Genomic DNA, 18,950 nt, shown 5'->3' on the forward strand with positions numbered 1-18,950 from the left:
TGTTTTGACACATATTATTACGATGCTAAAGGCTTGCACATACTGTACTGTATGTCTTTGTCTAGAGAGATTAGGCAAGTGCAGATTTAACAGGTTCTTGCATGCAAGTACACTCTCTCGCACTGACACACTCACACAAAAACAAGCAAACAAGCAAACACACTCGTACCCACACCCATCCACACACATGTGCATACAGAGGTACGTAACGTACACTCATAATAAGCACCCATCCATTGTTTCTAGCCACTGACAGGAATGTTTGCCGATGTAGGCCATCGCTACTGAGAACTGTGACTGAGGCGAGACGTGGACGCGATCAGAATCCTCCAGGCCTGCCGTACAGGACTCTCTCATGTGTGGCGCTGTGCCCTGTGCCTCTCTCTCTCTCGCGTGTCTCGCTGCTTCTCGCGTCTGACAGCGAAGGGCCCTGCAGGTCCACTCCCTGGTGACCTCCGTGCTCCGCTCCCCTTCACGCTCCCTTGATCTCCCCTCGCCGCCACTCAGGAACACTCGCTCAGGAATTCGCCGTCTGATGCTCCGCAGCTGGCCGCTGTCTACCTGTTTTCGTTCGGTCCTGGTCACACTCGGGCTCGATTTTTTTTTTTGTGTGTGTGGACTCACAACTGTGTTGGCTCAGATGTGTAGCACCTCTCTTTCTCTCTTGCTTTCACTCTCTATCTCTGTCTCCTCTCTCTCTCTCTCTCTCTCTCTCTCGCGCTATCTCTCCATCGCCCTCTTTCTTTCTTTCTTTCTTTCTTTCTTTCTTTGTTTCTCTCTCTCTCTCTCTCTCTCTCTCTTTCTCGCTTGCTCTCTCTCTTTATCTCTCCATCTCCCTCTCTCTCTCTCTCTCTCAGTTCTCCTTCTCCATCTATCTCCTGTTGTTTATCTTTTGTCGTTGAGTGTTTGGGCTGCATTGCGTTGGCCGTGTGCAGATGAGCGTCACCACCGTGTCGGCGGGTAAAGCGCAGCGTCCCCGCTGGAGTGCTGCCTGCGATGTTGTGAAATGACCTCTTCGCATATCCAGCACGGTTGGCTTAGAGGAGGAGCAGAGGCGCAGACCCTGTGAGTGTGGAGGTGCAGCTACAAGCTCCAGACCAAAGGCTACTAGAACAGGTGGTGTTTCAGCCTTCTGAGGCGTAACTGCTTCCGCTTCTCCCTCCTTCACGTGGGTGGAGAATGCACTGTTGGCACTCTGTATGGGACACTGCATACTAAAGGGCTACATATTTGGTCATAGTAGGGGTAGTTTATGACCGTTTTGTGCTGCTCCATACTCTTACCTCGGTTATATTTTTGGTTTGTTTTATTTTTGTAGTTTCTACTTCAGTGAAGGATTGTTATCCTTGCAGTGGCCTCTGGAATTTGGAATTTGCCTGATCTATTTTTGGAATAGAATGTGAATTGAAATATAACTGAGTGGTTTTTGTTGGACGTTTTTTTTTTTTTTTTTAACGTCGGCATTCCTTTTTTTTGCCCTTCTCTGACATTTTCATATTTTTTCGATTGTCCCCGCCCATCGCCATGACGACCAGCACTGGAGTCACTGCGGGGTCACCGGGCTGGCTGGCTTTGGGAATCTCTTTGTTTGGATCGCGAGTGTCGGGGCTCCTCCAAAGGGGCTCTCTCTCTCTCTCTCTCTCTCTCTCTCTCTCTCTCTCAGTCTCTCTCTCTCTCTCTCTCTCTCTCTCTCTCTCTCTCTCTCTCTCTCTCTCTCTCTCTCATCTCTCTTTCTCTCTCCTGCTCTCCTGGAAGCCCTCTCACCCTGAAGGCATTCCTTCAGCCCACTCACTGATCAGGCTTAAGCTCATTCCAGTCATGTGACCGGTGTCAGGGGTGCGTAGCCAGCGAGACCACCTGTTCTCTGTGTCTGCTGCCTCCGCCTCTGCTGCTGCCTGGCTAGCTAGCCGCTAATGCAGACAGACAGACCCCCACAGGGCCGAGGTTTGATTAAAGATTATGTCGCGCCTCCAAAGAAAATTGCTCACTTGGACGCATTATTTAACAGCAAGACAATTAAATCCATTCAATTCAATTGGAGTGTGAATGTGTCCCCATCTTGACTAACCGAACGGGGATATTTTGAGCTGATGGAGCCAGTCAACAATAGTAATCTTTCAGTGTCCACCACAATGTCTGCACAGCTCTAGCTCTAGATATTTCAGTTCTCACTTCCTTTGTGGAGGTGTATGTTAAAAAAGGGGTGTTGTGCATTTTTTCTGATCATTTGACTGCTACAGATTACAAGAAGCAGTTGCAGCAGGCCATTCTGATCAGACAGCATTGCTAGTCGTCTGATCTGCAAGTCTCACCTAAGTCTCTCTCTCTCTCTCTCTCTCTCTCTCTCTCTCTCTCTCTCCTCGCTCTCCTCTCTCTCTCTCTCTCTCTCTCTCTCTCTCTCTCCTCTCTCTCTCTCCCCTCTCTCTCTCTGTGAAGGTTAAACAGAGAGGACCCTTTGCCCCTCCCAGATCTCAGCAGTGATCTCTCTGCTAGGGCAGACTGTCAGTGTGAAACATACACCATCCTTGGGTCTGTTTACTTAAAAATGTCAAGTACGGGCTGATTTCATCTAAACGGAATTTGTTACATCACCTTATAAATGAGCTCCTTAATGCAGGGTTCATCGACAGTATTGCATGCTGGAAAAGGTCATAAGGGTGGAATATCAAAATTATGTTAACATCTGAGCTGGAGCGCACATAGACTTTTAGTGCATGTTTAGATAGCTTTCTGTGCTAAATCTAATTGCAAGGCTTAACTCATTTGATTCCATTTGGGAGGATCTCCCCAATATTAAAGCATGGATGCAGATGACTCCATCTGTTCGGTTTTTGACTGGATTAAGTCATGATCTGCAACTGTCCAGGCGATACTGTATGGACAAACCAAACTAGGTTTTTAAAAGATATGGTACCACCAGTGTTGATTGTTTGTCCTAATTGACCTATTGTCAAGTTTTAAGATTACCTTTTAAGACTAGTCTAAAAGCCTTTTTATTTCTCAAAGTCTCCGTTGAAGTTCTCTTTTAGTCCAGGACTAGGCTTTAATTCATGTAAGGAAAACTGGCCCATTTTGTGTTGTATTTACAGTGTGGTAATAAGCATGTGGAGTATTTCTATGTGGAGCACCATCACACTCCCATTCTGCTGTATTTGTGTCCCGCTAAACTACTGTTTAGCGCCCCTTGAACTTGGCCATTTCTGTCCTTCATAGTTAAACAGCAATCAATGGTCTTTTCAGCCCAGTAGAGTCAGGTTACCCCCTTACAACTGACCAACTTCAAAGGTATGTATGGGGTAGTGGTTTCAGCCTCCCAAACACACGGCAATATGGCAGCCAACTATGCAAGAAGACCCAATCTCGAGCAAGGCCTCAATCTCTCCTGTGTGTACTCCCTTGGCAGTTTCAGTCTGCGTGACATTTCTATGGTCTGTGTTTCTTCAGAGGAATGTGGTTGGTTTGTTTATCACTACACAACCACTCCCCTCTCCCTGACAAACCTTGACTTGACTCCTTGGTGAAAGGCTGTGTCTTCTCAAGAAGCTGGGTTGGGTGATCCATTATGGATGGGGGAAAAAAAAAAGCTTTGAATCGGAACAGGAACTGACATTTAGGCTATGTAAACTGTAGATGATGACACAAAACGATCAGTATTCTGTTGTGAGCCCAAGGTTCAGCATTAGCCCTCGCTACCTATGCCTGCCTCAACATTCTTAAATGTTAATTGATTCTCACAGTCCTTTTGTGCCTCAGTCTCTGTTTCATTCAAACGTATGGGAATTGGCAATGCAAATACATTCCTGCTGTTTTGAGATCCGTATTGAATCCATAGGATTTGCACGGTTCATATGGATGTGTTTTTTATCATTGTATAAAACACCATCAGCTCCGTGGCTATTGGACACGTTTGTTTCCTCTGCTAGGATCCCACCCCAGTGGATGGTGGGAAAGAGGAGGCCCACACCACTCCAAGCAACAATGAACTGATCTACAATAATAATTATCAATATCTTTGTGCTGTTTCCACAAGACTGACTCTTGGCCTTACAAATACAGGGGGAAGAGGCGGTTTATGTTAGAGCTGGTCAGGAATTCCTGATGGGTCTCAAGCCTCGGCCGCTGGTGGTCGAGTTTCCTCTGTCATCGTGGAATCTGAGAGCGGACTACAGTCCTTTTATGATTTTCCACTTATGGCAGAGTCTCCTTCTTGTTGTCCTCCTCATCCTCCTACCCCTCCCCCCAACTGACATTCTTAACACAGTGGCCTCCAGCAAAAACTGAGGCACATGAACTACTGTTTAGCGTGTGAGTGTGAGAAAGGAAAACAAGGTTGGGCAGTTAATCTCGCTTCTTGTTTTGTTATATCGGGGGCTTGCCGGCCAGAAAAGCTCCAGCAATAAAATTGTGAAAGCCAGCTCTTTTGTGGGTAAATATAGATCGCTAATCCTTGTTTACCACCCTATTGTTTCAGAGGCTTGTTTTATCATAGCGTACGTGGTTTTCATGGGCTTTATGGAAAAGCACGAGGGCCTGCTGACTCTACCCGTCACCTACACTGCACTGAGAGTGTGTGTGTGTGTGTGTGTGTGTGTGTTTGTTTGTATTTCACTGTGCACAGTAACATTCCGAGTAGCAGCACACCAATCTCTTAAGTGTCAGTGGGGGAGAAAATGCACAAATTCCAGGATGTTTTCTTTTTCCCCTTCGTCCTCCTTTCCTTCTCTCTCTCTCTCCCACTCTGTCTGCCTCTCTTTCTCTCTCTCTCTCTTTCTTTCTCTCTCTCTCTCACTCTCTCTCTACACTTCCCTGACTCCCTTTGTAGCCACAGCAGCGCATTCCTTCGCAGGCGACTGGGAAGCTCCTCTCCTCTCTGGCTGCGACAGCCGCATATCCTCCACTTCCAGCCCTGTCTGGGCACCCTTCCTCTTCCTGTCCCCGTTGGGCCAGGACCCGCCCCCCCCTCACTGCCTGTCAGGAACCCGAGCCTCCCGGCCGTCCCTCGCTCTCTGTTTTAATACGGATGTCCTTACGAGCTCGCCGATTCCTGTCAAGCAGACGAGCGCGCCACGGTTAGCCTCTAGTAACCCCAAGTGTGGGAGACGTAAGGATTGTCAGGTGGAAAATTGGGTTTTTAGAGTACCCCGGCAAGCCAAGTGAGTTCGAAGTTGTAAAGTGTTTTACATGTAGCATCCCCATGCCTTTCCATCAAGCAAAAAAAAAAGTGGGCTGTTAAACTTCACATTTGGAATCTTATTATTGGCACTTTGTGGTCTGTTTGGGTAAATTGAAGGTAATTTCCTTCAAATACTCAAAATATATTCTGACGTACAAAGACAGATGTTGATTTTTTTTGGAGGCCTCATTGAAGAGATTGTCAGCACATCTTTGAAACAGTGATATTGTTCCTATGCTTTTGTTTGTTTTTTTGTGTAGTGTATTTACAACTGCCATGAATGGAAAGTGTTTATTTTTGGTCCGTCCAGAATTAAACTCCAGCTCACAATGTTGTATCTATTGACATGGAAAAGGAAGGCTTGGCTCTGGCGAAAGGCCTCTCTCTCCGCGTTGAGCTAACTTCCTGAGCAACAGCCACCAGAGTAATGTTGTTTAGATAGTCTCGCCCTATCCCTGTTAGCGAGACAGCTCTTTGGCTACCACCAGCAGTGTGTATATTCACAGTTTTTATTAAGTCTTATGCCTTGTTGATTGGCAGTTAATACCTCGTTGGCTTTAGCCAGAGAAGGTGATGTCAGAGGAGAGCGGAGTGGAGCGGGAAAAAAACGGTGTGTTGACTCAGCTCTTGTGAGCGAGCACACTTATCTGTTTATCCTGTGATAGGCCTTCACGTGATGGCAGAGAGAGGCAGAGGGAGAGGGAGAGGGAGAGGAGGGGGGCAAATTTGCCTAGTGATTGCGAACACTTCCTACAGCCGCTAAAGTAAACTGGAGGTGTTGTGCCTGCTCAGGTTTGCACGGAAGCTTCGCAGAGTTCCTCTACAGCTTACAGAGGACCAACAGGACTATGGGCAGCTGGCTTGCTCAAAAAACAGTTGCTCCTTTCCCAAGAAATATCACCACAGCCGAAATCATACTGCCAATTCATACCTAGATAAACAAAACTCGCCTAATAAACATGAAATGCAAAGCGTGAAAAAAGGCCAAAGCAAATAAACACTGCCAACAGTGGAAAAATGAATTGGATGGCTTTCGGTAGCGGTGAACATTGTTACTATAGTAGTCTTTCCAGCATCTGGGTTTTCACTTCCTCGTGAGTGGAATGTGGCATGGGGAACGTGTCTTCTAGCATGCATGTTCAGAGCAGCCTCACGATGACCCATTCATACAGTCAACCGAGTCCAAACAGCCATGTGTAAATGAGACCATCAGCTTTTGTTATTCTGTGTGATTGTCCTGCTTTGATGCGAAAAATGCGGCCATTTGAATTAATTGGTGTAAGCTCGCTCTCTCTCTCTCTCGGTGGCGGTGCCATAACAAACCCACAATTATCCACAGAATGTGCTGGTTCGAGGCGTTTTAATCACCGCATTTTTTCACCCCGGCTGAAGACTCTGAACTCTGGTCACTGGCAGGGTCGAGGTCAACCCCTGCTGGAAAATGTTCACCAAAGGGCTGAAAGTGGGAGGCGAAAAACGGCGGCTTCATCATGGGTTGCCGGCCACAGGCGAAAAAATGCGAGTGCTTCTCTTAACCATGGAGCCCACCTCTTGAGTGAATAATGTTTGAGTTTGTTCAAAGGTTAAATGCACTGGAAAATGGTGGTTATGGAAGCATGAGATCAGTTTTGTTACTCATTTTACAAGGCCAGTGATTCATCATTACTCATATTTTATTGTAGTTGAATAAATTGTATGTTGTTAAAAAATAGTTAAAAAGCATTAATTATTGTTAAAGTATTCTCATTTATTGAAGACTAAATAACAAATGAACACTGAAAGTACTACTTTAGAATACTTAATCTTGTGTGCATACAATGTTCTGCGTCTTATGCTTATATGACCAGCAGATACGAAAGAATTTCTGCTTGTATCCATCATAGATTACTGTATTGGCCTTGTGTAATTCAAACCCGTGTATTCATTTGCAGTTGTTGGCTTCCCGCATATGGAGCAGCAATGCACATCTGTTGTCTCTGAGGACACTGTGTTCTGGCCACTGCTATTGTGTGGACGGCGTTCAGGGAGAGATTGCCACTGAAGAATCATGACCAGTTTACTCTTCTTGGCGTCGGCCGATAGCAATTGAGGCTTACAGTGCGTGGTGGGGGGAGTGCATTGACTGGCTGTCGGTCAGCTCTCCAGTGACATCATTCTTTTTTTTCCCCTCTTCTTTTTTTTTGCAGCAGACCATTATCTGCAGGCTCTAAACTGAAAAATAATTTGTGTGTCTGTCAGCTGCCAAGCGCATATATTCTTTTTATTACCCCCCCCCCCCCCCCCCCCCCCCCCCCCCCCCCCACACACACACCATCCACTTATTCCCCTGCCTGTTGCAGCAGCCCAAGTCCCAGTAGTGAGCGGCAGCAGCTGCGGTGGTTGGCCTGCGAGGCGCAGTCTGTCTGGGCTGTAATCTGGCCACTGCAACAGAGAGTAGGGAGACGGGGGTCAGTAGGTTTGGGCAAAAGGCTTGGCACCCTGCCCTGTCCTCGCACAACACTCTGCCACGGTAATGACATGCCAGCGGCACGGTGCCTCCCCCCTTTGGTAATTCGGCACCAGGCGAGACGAGGCGCTACGCCGCAGCACACCGCACCCGGGCGGGGAGGACGGCTATTCAGGGGCAGCGTGAGACGAGCGAGAGGAGATCCCTCCAGGTCACTCTGGCGTACGGAGGCTGCTGTCTCTCTTTCGGTCTCCCGCCTCCTCTCCCCTCCAACTGGAGCCGTCGGGAGCCAGAAACCTGCTTGGCTTCTCTCAATGCTTGGAAGAGCTCTGGATGTCTTACTGCCAAGATATGCTTCCCCCATTTTGACAGGCTTTCTGAAAAACTGAATAGCAGTTTACTGTCTTGGTTGTGTATGTGTGTGTGTGTGTGTGTGTGTGTGTGTGTGTTTGTGTGTTGGGTAATCTGTTTCTCTGTCTGTGTTTGTGTGTATGTGTGGGAGACTGTGAGTCTAAGAGTGTGAGTGTGTGTGTATCTTTTTTCAAAATATTTTCCCTCTCAAAAAAAAAAAACATTAGTTGTCCTCTAAACAACATCCGCTTCAACCATCACCACAACAACAAAGCCTAGACAGCTCTCCCTCCCACTCACCCACTCACTCAGTCACTCACTCAGTCCCTCGAATATTGCCCCGTTAGGTTTAGCCATTATCATTGATGTGTTGGAATCGCACGAGTGCGCGTTGACCTGGATTGCGGTACTGTAGCTGTCCTCTATGGTCAGCCTCATGATCAATATGGCTGTGGGCTGGTGCCATGTGACAGCCCAGAGAGCGGATCTGTCCAGAGGCAAGGTTAACCTCCCCCTTTTAAACCATTAGAAACCACAAGCCGTTCGGCCTCATGCACAAATAGCTGCTGCACTAGGGGGATGTGTTGTGGTCTGTTATTTCCCCTCAGTTTCTGTTGCACCCTGTGAGAAAATAACATCAAAGGCTGTCCATGTATGTTCCTGTTGACATACAGTAGGTGTTACTATACTAACTACACCACACTACTACTACACTTTACTAAACTTTGCATTTACTGACTGCTGTAGGCTAGTATAGTTTTTTGTAAATACTTAGATTGTAGTTATTTCGGTAAGGTAAGGCTTGTGTACTGTAGTTCTGCTGGTGCATCAGTGGTTCTGTATTGGCTCGTTTGAAAAAGCAACAATTTACAGTATAGTTCCAATCAAGAAAGGAAAGTAGGAAGGAAAATACCTTTAAGCTTATGGCATAGTTTCTGGCACAAAGTTTGACTTTCAGGAAGGTGCTCTTACAAGCTCCTTCATCATGTCCAATAGCAACATGAACTACATTTTGCCTCTCTATTCTTAGAATGGTAGCAAGACTTTTTTTTTCTTCTGCCTTCCTTGTCCTATATTCTCTGCACACTTTCAGAATGTGACTTTGCAAAAGTGCTGCACCTGAAAATGCGACCTAAATGCTTTGCCATGTATATTATGACCCTGCTAAGGCTGTTTGCGTACTGTAAATGTAAGTCAGGAGAGGGGTTTAAAGTTTAGTCGTTAAAAGTCCCTTCCTGCATTTTTCTCAGTGCGAGCTCAAGCTTTAGCTTTCTGCAAGGCTCCGTAATTATGGCATTAGTCAAAAAGGTCAGGCAGTCAGCTGAGCCGTCAGTTTGAAGTGAAGCCGTCACCTGGAAAGAAGGCAAACAGTCGCCCCCACCGCCGTTGCTTGACATGCAAATCTTTTATACATTGCCTGCGTTGCTATCCCGGGCAGCATAGTTTTTCAAGTTCCTGCGCGGCGGTTATCAGATCAGGCGCGGGGTTGGGAGAAGAATACTGTCAGTTAGGTGGGGTCACGACCGCACACAATAGGCCAGTGTGTTTCCCTACGTGGGTCTGGTAAAGTCGGCGGGTGACCGGAGGGGACTAGCTAAGCTTGGTGGCGAATGCTGTTTGACTTGACTGGCTACTGGAGGTGTGTTTGTGTGGGTGTGTGTGTGTGTGTGTGTGGGGTTGTGGCTCTGGTGTCGGATCGATGACTTGCCTGAAAGGCCCTCTTTCTTCCTCCGCTGCTCCCTTTAAGGCTGGTCTTGTATGGGAAGCTACTGTACAGCATCTCTACTCACCTGCATCTGACTGGGCTGCTCTCTACAAGTGCTGTTAGTGCTCGTCTGCTCAAATAAACTATGCGGCATCAGACAGTGTCTTTAATCTATGAAGCTTCTTTCGCTCCCTCCATTTTGACTGCTGGCACAGCCCCTTTTTATGACAGCTTTGTGAGATCATCTCAGCCGTTCACTGATTTGATGACAGATTTAGATACCACAGTTGTCACCTAAACCAGTGTCACAGCATGTTTTGAGTGTTAAAGAGGCCGAAAGGTGTTGCCACGTGTGTCTTTCGCCGTCAAGTGTGCTACATTTCCATTCACTGTCATGGTGGTCTGTTTCCTGCTGTGTGAAAGGCTTGTTCATTGGAAATGAAACCCCTGAAATAAAGGTAGCATTTCGCTATCCTGTGTGTCTTTCAAATGCCTCAGCTGGGGCAGGGGGCGACCGCAGAGAAGAGCAGTATTTTTGCTTGGGGTTTTTCACAAAACAGGTTTTCTTCTGGCCCTCTCCGACTCTTTTCTGCCACAGAAGCACACAAGCTAGCCTTGCTCTGGTTACACTGCCGTACAGAAACACTACGCCATTGTTTGCTGCGGAATGCGCTGGGAACTTTGTGGCCAAAAAAAGGATCCTCTCGCTTCAAACCTGACCCTCGTCATTGTTGCGCCATTCATGTTCCGGCCAGGTTCTCCCTCCCCTCCCTTTCGTGTGCCGGCACAACCGCTAGTCTGGATCAAGGGACGGGGGGAGGCTTAGGCTCGCTCTCCTCACAAGTGGACGGGGTCTGGAAGGGGTTTTTCTTTTTCTTTTTTTTTTATTGAGTGTTGGCCTGTTGAATGAGCTGGACAGTACTAGTGAAACCCAACCTCGCTCTCACTTAAGAAACTAAATACTCTTACATAACAGTGGTCAAAAGTTCAAACCAAATCAAATGTTATTGGACTCAGTCCTGTGTGAGAGGGAGAAGGGGTGAGAAACGGAGAGAGAGGGGGAGAATGAACGAACGAACGAAAGAAAGAAAGAAAGAAAGAAAGAAAGAGAGAGAGACAGAAAGAGAGGGAGAGTATTTATTTATAATATAATTTCAACAGTGAAGTGAGGGCGGAAGAGGGTGGGGACTTGTTTCTGTTAGTGAAGTGGATAATCCAGGATGTGTGGGTCCCGGCGTGGTGAGAAAATGACCTTGCATTAGTGCTGCTTGGAAAAAGCCGCCATGAAGTCATGGTGACTGACTGAACTGTGACCGCGTGGGTCATTTGGTACTTACTGTACGCAGCCCAGCCAGTCCGGCAGCTCCCGTCACAGAGTGCTGCGAAGAGTTAACAAGGCAGAGCTTTGTCTGGCTGGGGAGGGGAGGAGGGGAGGAGGGGAGGAGGGGAGGAGGGGCGGACGAGGGGGGAGGCATCGTGTGCATCGTATGATGGAGGATTTCTGTCTTGGTGCTAAAAACTGAGGCTTCTTGCTCAACTAGTGTCAGTGACAAGGTGCCTAGTGTTCTTTTGCCATACACACATACACACACACACACATATACAGTATACACACACACACACACACACACACATCCATGCATACATGCATACATACATACATACACACACACGCACAGTTATAAAGAGTTACATAGTTATAAGCACATGGTCAACAGCCAAAACTCCGGCTTCAGTTTATTCCAGTTTTAGAAGTCTTTACGCACCCTGTTCCCTCTGTCAGCATCTGCTTTTGGGGGAGCGTAGAGGCGACCGGTAAACATCCTCTCCTTTCAACGGCAACCCCTGGCAGGGGAATTCTTCACTCATCCAACATGTCAGGCGGGAGACTTCAAACGAGACGAGACGACCACCTACAATTTAGGGATCCATGGCAACCTCCATGCACCTGCTCTAAAATACACAGACACGCATCCAGGCAGACACACTCACATACAAACACACAGAAATATAAAAACACACATACAGAGACACACATAGACACTCAGACACACACACACACGTGGCACTTTTTTGTTGTTTATTCTGGCCCTTAACCAGTCAGGACTATTAGAGGCTTGCTTAAGGATGCACTGGCGAGACCATCAGTAACAGCAGTCTGTTTCATATTTAATGGAATGGGCTGGCGAGCAAGCGCTGGAGAGTTATTGATTTCATGTGGGGTTCACATTTGTTCCCTCCTGTCACACATGCTCTCTCTCACACACACACACACACACACACACACACACACACACAGATAGACACATGCACACACACACACACACACGCACACACACGCGCGCGCGCGCGCGCGCACACACACACACACACACACACACACACATAGGTATGAAACATTTATGTCTCACTCGTGGCTGAAACATAACGCCTCAAAAGGGGCCGCGTAGGCTCCCAAACGGATTACAGTGCGCAGTTCAGTCACCCGGAGTCTGAGTCGATATTCTCCTCTGTATTCCCCTTCAAACATAGTCTGCTCGCTCAGTCGCTTCTTTTTGGAATAAATCAGATTTTGGCAGCACTTCCTGATGAGGCACTCAGCGTGTGCCTCTCTAGCAGCGAGCGTCCGACTGATATTTGCCCTCGCCTCCAGGGTGATCACCACGGAGTCGACGCGGCGAACGAGCACGGCTGTAATCGCGCTTCGAGAGGCTTCTCCTCACGCCGTGGGGCCTCTAAACACCACATAAATCACTCGTCCTGATTTTTAACAAACCGTGGAAAGCGCCCTAATTCGCACTAAGAGCACTAATTTGATATTGGAATGTAATGCAGTGCTGAGAGGTAAGAGATGTGTCACACAGGAATAGAGATAGCTCACGCACACAATCCTACTCTGGGCCTTTTAGCCGCGTACTGTAACTCAATCACTCCTCGCATCTCTGCCTGTGTTATTCCTTGGGGCTGATGCGCTCTTACCCTTTTAGAACATGACATCGTCAGTGTTTTGGGGCGCTGGGGGGTGTGGCAGGAAGTGATACACAGGCCTTTTCATCTGAGGCTCCAGCAGGAAGGGCGACTCTCTTTAACTCCAGTGGTCAGTGCCTCATTGCTCACCAACAGTGAGTGACATTGGCAGGAAATGCTTTGTCTCGTGCTCGTACTCGTGCGTCAGTGAGTGGACACAGCTTAAGGAGTGTGTGCGTGAGTGGTCGTTTAGGAATCCCAAAAAATTAGAATTGCAAGCAGACTGATTAGTGGGGTGGAATACTGAGTAGATTATTGTTTTTAAAGGACATGAATGCTGAAAGTACATTTTTACAAAGAGACATTTTTTTTTGGAGTAGAGGAGGTTACATTTTTACTAAGGGCTTGGTGTGTGCAGTTGTGCACGTCTCTTCCTGATGGCCAGTGTACAGTGTATATATATAAACCAATCGCAGAGCTCTCCATTGCTGGTGGCTTTGCTCAATCAACCCTGTAACCACTCTCAAGGGTCAGTGAATACCCTGATTTTAAGACCCTCAGCAGAATGTACAAATGACTGCAAATCAGATTTAAAAGAACTCCTGAATGGTCAGAGAGACCAGAAACACTCCTCCTCATGGCTCAAGCCTTCACCATAGCCATTCTTTTCTTTTATTCGGTTCATTATTTAGGCTTCTTGGTGGCTCTTCCCAAAAATGTTCTGGTCAAATGAAGGAGATATTTGATGGGTAAAGAAAAAGAGGCTGGTCATTTCATGCCATGGACATGAAGATAGACTCTCATTTTACAATCCATGACTAATTGCTCTAAGGCACCACTGGTAGCGCATGCCTGACCACAAGACTGATGGCTGCTTTTAGTGCCCCGCAGTTCTGTCGTTAGAGAGCTGTATCTGTTTCTCTCTTTCATCGGCACTGTCACTGTATCCACGGCGCTCTCCGAGGCTGTGGTCTGGTGTCTCTTGATCTATCTAAGCGCCCTTCTTTTTCTTCTCTTCTTTCTTTTCTTCTTTTCCTCTCTGTCGCACTCTGTCTGTGTCTGCCTTAACCCCACAGCCCCCCCTTTTCTTCATCTTGGGATGCTCGCAGTTATGCATATGCTTGCTGTTTAGTGTCCAGCTGTGGGACGATGCATCCAGACTGAGAATTCCTCGAGCAGATTGAGGCTGGCTCCGGTTAACGGACAGATCCACAGAGGAATCAGCTGCAGTTGTGTCCGAGGTGTAGTTTTGGGAGAATGTTCTCCACGATGTTTCGAAGGTCACAGCTGCTTTTCCCTCGAAGCGTCCGTTGGCAAATCAGCCACCATATGATGTTTGCACTTTTATTTTATTCTATTTGTTTATTTTCATGCTTATTTGTATCTTTTCCTGTGATGTTGTGCATGGCTCCACTAGGCCTTATTCAATGGACTACATTTGGATTGTAGCCTATTTTGACATTCAATAAGACATTAATTAGCATTTTGAAGACTGGTTTCAGGATTTGGAAGTGTTTCCTGTTTTGTTTACTTTGAAATCTTCTAATTGAATTCATATTTGGCCTGCAGTGCTTGTCATGGGACTAGATGGGGCCCACATGCAGACCTTGTAGACAACGCCGTCCAAGCTGCCTGACCGTCCGACCGCAGTTACAAATAAATCGTCTGTTTCTCAGAAAAAAAAAAGATTTGTTGTCTCGGATGTTGAGTGCAAAAACTTGTGAGTTATGCCTTGGCTCTCTGTTGTAATTGGAGGACGCTCTCTCGTGCCATGGAAAGGGAATACAAGACACCTGCATCTGCTCCTGGGACTCGAACAAGCTGTTGGGTCTGACAGCGCTGTGGGTGCGAAGGAACTGACTCATTCACGGTCACACAGTCGCACTCGCGTGCAAAGACCTGCATGCAAGGCTTTGGGTCTGGCCAGCATCTGATGCGTAGCTTTTCAGCCTGGGCGGAGGCTTTAATTGCCTCCAGAGTCTGTAGCTTTATTTGCTTAATTACACGGTGGTCACCAATGACTGTTCCTGTCGTGCTTTCCGTTTGAGACCTTTTCTTACCTTTACCCAAAAGGCAATGAGCCCCAAGAACTGGGGAAGTGGTTTGTTATACTGGGGGACTTCGGGAGCCTCTGTCCTAGTGGGAACATAGTGGCTACATGTGAAGAGGAGGAAGTTGGTTATGAGACTTTCGACATGAACGTTCATCATGAGATCCTGCCTCAGTTTTTCCAAATGGAAAGAAAGGGTCAACCGTGTTGACGTGCCTTAAGGCACCTCCATACCTTGGCTACAGCCTGCGAAACTCTCATGTCAAATCCCAGTGATACTGAAACTGATTGAGTGCTGACTGTCCCAAGTTGCTGAAGAGGAGTCAGATATCACGAGCAGCAAGTTTCTATTTTGACGTTTTGGTGTTTCAACATAAGCTTACTCAATTTCCAAAATATTGGAGTTTCTACCGCAAAGACGTAATAAAGTGTATTCCTGTGCGTATTTCCTGGATAAGATTACTTATCGAGTGATGCAATAATTTGCTTCCCAGTTTTGCTTATAATATGTATGCACCAGTCTGTTTTGTTTATAATTAATTGGCTTGTATGTTTTTTTTAAGTATACTGTATATAGTCAATAACAAGTCAATATCCTGTGGGGATAAAATCTATATAAAGTTATGATACCCAGCTGTGACAGGCATTGCTTCGGGTATCATTTTTCTTGCCTTGTTTTTCCCTAGTTACTGTATACCCTCTGGTACAAGCTGCACAGCAAGTGCAATTTGCTATGGAAATGATATTCTAATGATGCCACTGGATATGGGCTTATCTCATGTTATGAAGCCAAGCCATTTACTCCAGTTATGCACTGTATAATCTACTGACAGCAAGTGTGGCAGCTCAGCCAAGCCCAGACATCGGATCGCAAAAGAGCCACGCGGTGAGGTCACATACTAAAAGCCTCATTGGATCACATTCAGCTCTCTCCGCCTTAATTGATTTTGCCACATTGTGGCTTGTGAAAGCAGCCGGCCCCTTTGTTCCTCATCAAATTGTAATGCGTTTCTGTATGTTTTCTGTCGTGTGTTGTGTGATGAGTGGTTGTGAGGTGTGTGTGTGTGTGTGTGTGTGTGTGTGTGTGTGTGTGTGGATGTGTGTATGTATGTTTATGCATGTTTGTGGCCTGCATGCTGGATGAGTTGTACTTAGGTGAGCGATTGTGTACGAGGTGCAGTGCGAATCTAGGTGACCTTGCGCTGGCCTGGTTGCTCGACCGAGCGCGAGCGCGACCGTATTGACTCGATGGGAGGCTGGGGCTGAGAGTCATGCGGGGTGACACCGCCAGTGCTCCCATCATCCTCAGAACACTCACCGACTGCGTGTGTGTGTGTGTGTGTGTGTCGTACACACAGCGATACTCAGCCATACGGAAACGCACTGCCAAAACGCCTCTCTCGTTGCTTTGCCAGAATGGAGTGATATCATTTCTGTCTGTCTTCGAGGGAGGCTTTCATTTTTGATCCGAATGGGGACAAGATGCCACAGGGGTGACTCCACATGACAGTGCGTCATCCTGTCCGCAGCTAATGGCTCTAATAGCATTGTTGTGCTCAAAAAAAGGCTTACAGTTTAAGTGGGGGGGGGGGGGGAGAGGTCATATGGACAGAGCCAGGCCACAGTGACATTCTTGGACTAATTTTGTCCCATGAAGTCATTAGATGGGGACAGGGGTAGCAAGCTCGCTTTTGTCCTTTGTCCTGACGGGACAGTGGGTGTCCCCATGTAGCAGACATTTCCGTGAAGCCTGAACGCCTGGGGCTTATGAGTAACTGTTTCTCGGGCTTACATGAGTAACTGTTTTTGATGCTTCTTGTCTTCATGCTTCTTGGAAGGCTATCGTAAAGAAAAGCCTCAAGGGTGTGGCTGAGGGGGTGTTTTTCTTTTGTATGAGTGCCAATGACATGTGTGTGTGCACTGAGCATGAAAAGATTGGTTGAAGTGGAATATGATTAGGTATGATGGTCAATTAGCGTCTTTTAGGCCTGTTGCTTGTTACGTTGTTTACTTCAACTTTCAAACAGCTGTACTAGACACGAGGAGACACTGATCCATGGTAACCACAATCACATACAGAATCTCCTGTCTTTTGTCCAGATTTTTAATAAAAAACAAAATCAACACAGTGTGTCATGCAAATGATCTATGCAGTCGTCCTAGTTCAGTCCAGATTGTAATAGGCTACGTGGGGGCGTTATTTTCCTTGTCATCTGTCCCAGATCAGGATCACTGCTACTCCAAATTCAGGTGCAGCATCTGACCTAGAAAGCTGGTTGATCTCCTCAATGCTGTCAGCAGTTTTTATTAGAGGTGCACCATGCACATTGCTAGCCTATTTCTCAGGCTTAGACGGTTTCCAGACTGTTTTTGACACTATCTGTCCCCTTCTGCTCCTGTGGTCTATGGCTAAGGGCTGATACTCTAGATAGGCCACGTGTCAGTAACCCTGTGAAAGAACTGCTGCTCTGCGATGCTTGGGAGTCGTCAGAGAGAGAGAGATTATTTGTTTGTCTCTCGCTAGACTACGCGCATGACACTGCCTTGCTTCTGAAAGACAGTCAGTCCGTCTGTCTTGTCTGTGTGTCTCCGTTTCGCTCTCCATCTCCTCAATGACCTCCTTGGAGTTCCCCCAAAATATGTTTGCTAAACACTCCCTGATGTATTAGTTTGGCTAGAGAGAGTTATGAGCGTTGTATTTCTGCCTTTTTTTTATGTCACTCAGTTCATCTGCTACACACTTGTGTGGGATCTTCACCCCCCCCCCCAACCCCCCCTCTTGTCTGAGTGTGTTGGACCCTGTCACCCGCCTGCCCCTGTGGGCCCAGACGCAGTGGCCAGGACTGAGCGTCACACTCGTGTAAAGACTGAAATGGACCATCGTCACAGCCGCTCCGCTCGCCAACATTGGGAGGGTTCCTTACACGTACCGTGAACATACCAGTCTTAAAACAACCCCTTTTTAGCCACAGATGATTTTACAAATTCCAGGTGGATGTCTGCACGTTAGCAACACATAAATCACAGCCCGTGTTTTTTTTTTCTCCCCCCTTTAACAGTTCTCAGTTCGGATTTCATTCGGCACCAACCAGGAATGTCGAGTGTCGAGCAAATTAGCAAGCTCCAGGAATGTTCGTCCGTCTGCCATTTGGCAAGACATGCATGTCCTTACTTTGCCTTCCGCCGCTCCATTGAAAACCTCAATATTAGAGAGGAGATATGAGCTCACGCTTCAGAGAAGGCTTTAGAGTAGGCACCCTGCCGGTTCAGGTGCAGAGCCTTCCCGCTACCTTGACTGACCTGCCTTTCATTTGCCAACGGGAGTGTTGTCTTCAACGTGAGTGTTGCCTTTCTATGACTGTGTTCTGAGGTATTTATTTATTTATGATGGGGACCGTAGTACTCATTGATCAACAGACAGGAACGCTGCACAAGAGCCAGAGTTGGCCATATGGGCTCATCTGTTTCATCTGTTGTCTCATGTGAATTCATCAACACCTCACAGTCTGTTTCATTTAGACATTGCAACTAGGAGAGGTGGGGGGGATGCTTTGAGTCCAGTTCCGGGACTTCACCGCGCTAGCCGTCTGCAGATTGTTGGAATGGCCTTGTGGTGGTGGACTGTTTGTGCTGGACGGCCGCTCTGTTGGCCCGTCTGGTCCGGCTGTGCCGTTTTTCGCAGTGGAAATCTGATGTCTGCTGGTCGGCTGATGTCTGCTGGCTTGTACCGCTGTCGATGCGGTCATAGCCAGCGCCTCGGGTTCCCACACGATCTTCCACCAGCTTCTGGAAGCGTTGAGTCAGAGCTGGGTGTGGTGTGTGTGTGGCCGCGGCTTATTCCTGAAAACATGCGCGCGGCAGCTCTGCAGGGCACACTCTGTGTGCACACTCACACTCACACTCACACTCACACTCACACTCACACTCACACACACTCACACACACTCACACTCACTCCGGTGATCTGGTCAGGGATCTGTGCTTCTGAGGTCAGAGAAAGAAAAGAGGGTGACCGACCAGCTTGTTTTTCCTATCTGTTTCTCTTTCTCTCTCTCTTCTCCCCCCTATCTCTCTCCTATGTCTCTCTCTCTCTTTTCTCTCTCTTTTCTCTTTCTCTTTCCCTTCTTCACCCCTTTCGTCCAGAAGGGCAGGGGCAGCTCAAAGTGATTTCTTTTGCGAAAGGAATTTGTTTACTTGTGGCGGAGCTACAAATAAGCGTGTGGGTTTATATACGCTGAAGAACTACTTCCCCTGCAGG

General features: G+C 47.3%; 1 protein-coding gene across 8 annotated transcripts in view; it reads left to right on the forward strand.

Annotated features, from left to right (window-relative positions):
* Positions 1–18,950, forward strand: part of myo9aa (myosin IXAa) — a 101,546-nt gene that overhangs the window by 28,492 nt on the left and 54,104 nt on the right. The gene's annotated exons all lie outside the window — the stretch shown is intronic.

Source organism: Sardina pilchardus, chromosome 11, assembly GCF_963854185.1.
Source record: "Sardina pilchardus chromosome 11, fSarPil1.1, whole genome shotgun sequence".
Taxonomy (NCBI): Eukaryota; Metazoa; Chordata; class Actinopteri; order Clupeiformes; family Clupeidae; genus Sardina; species Sardina pilchardus.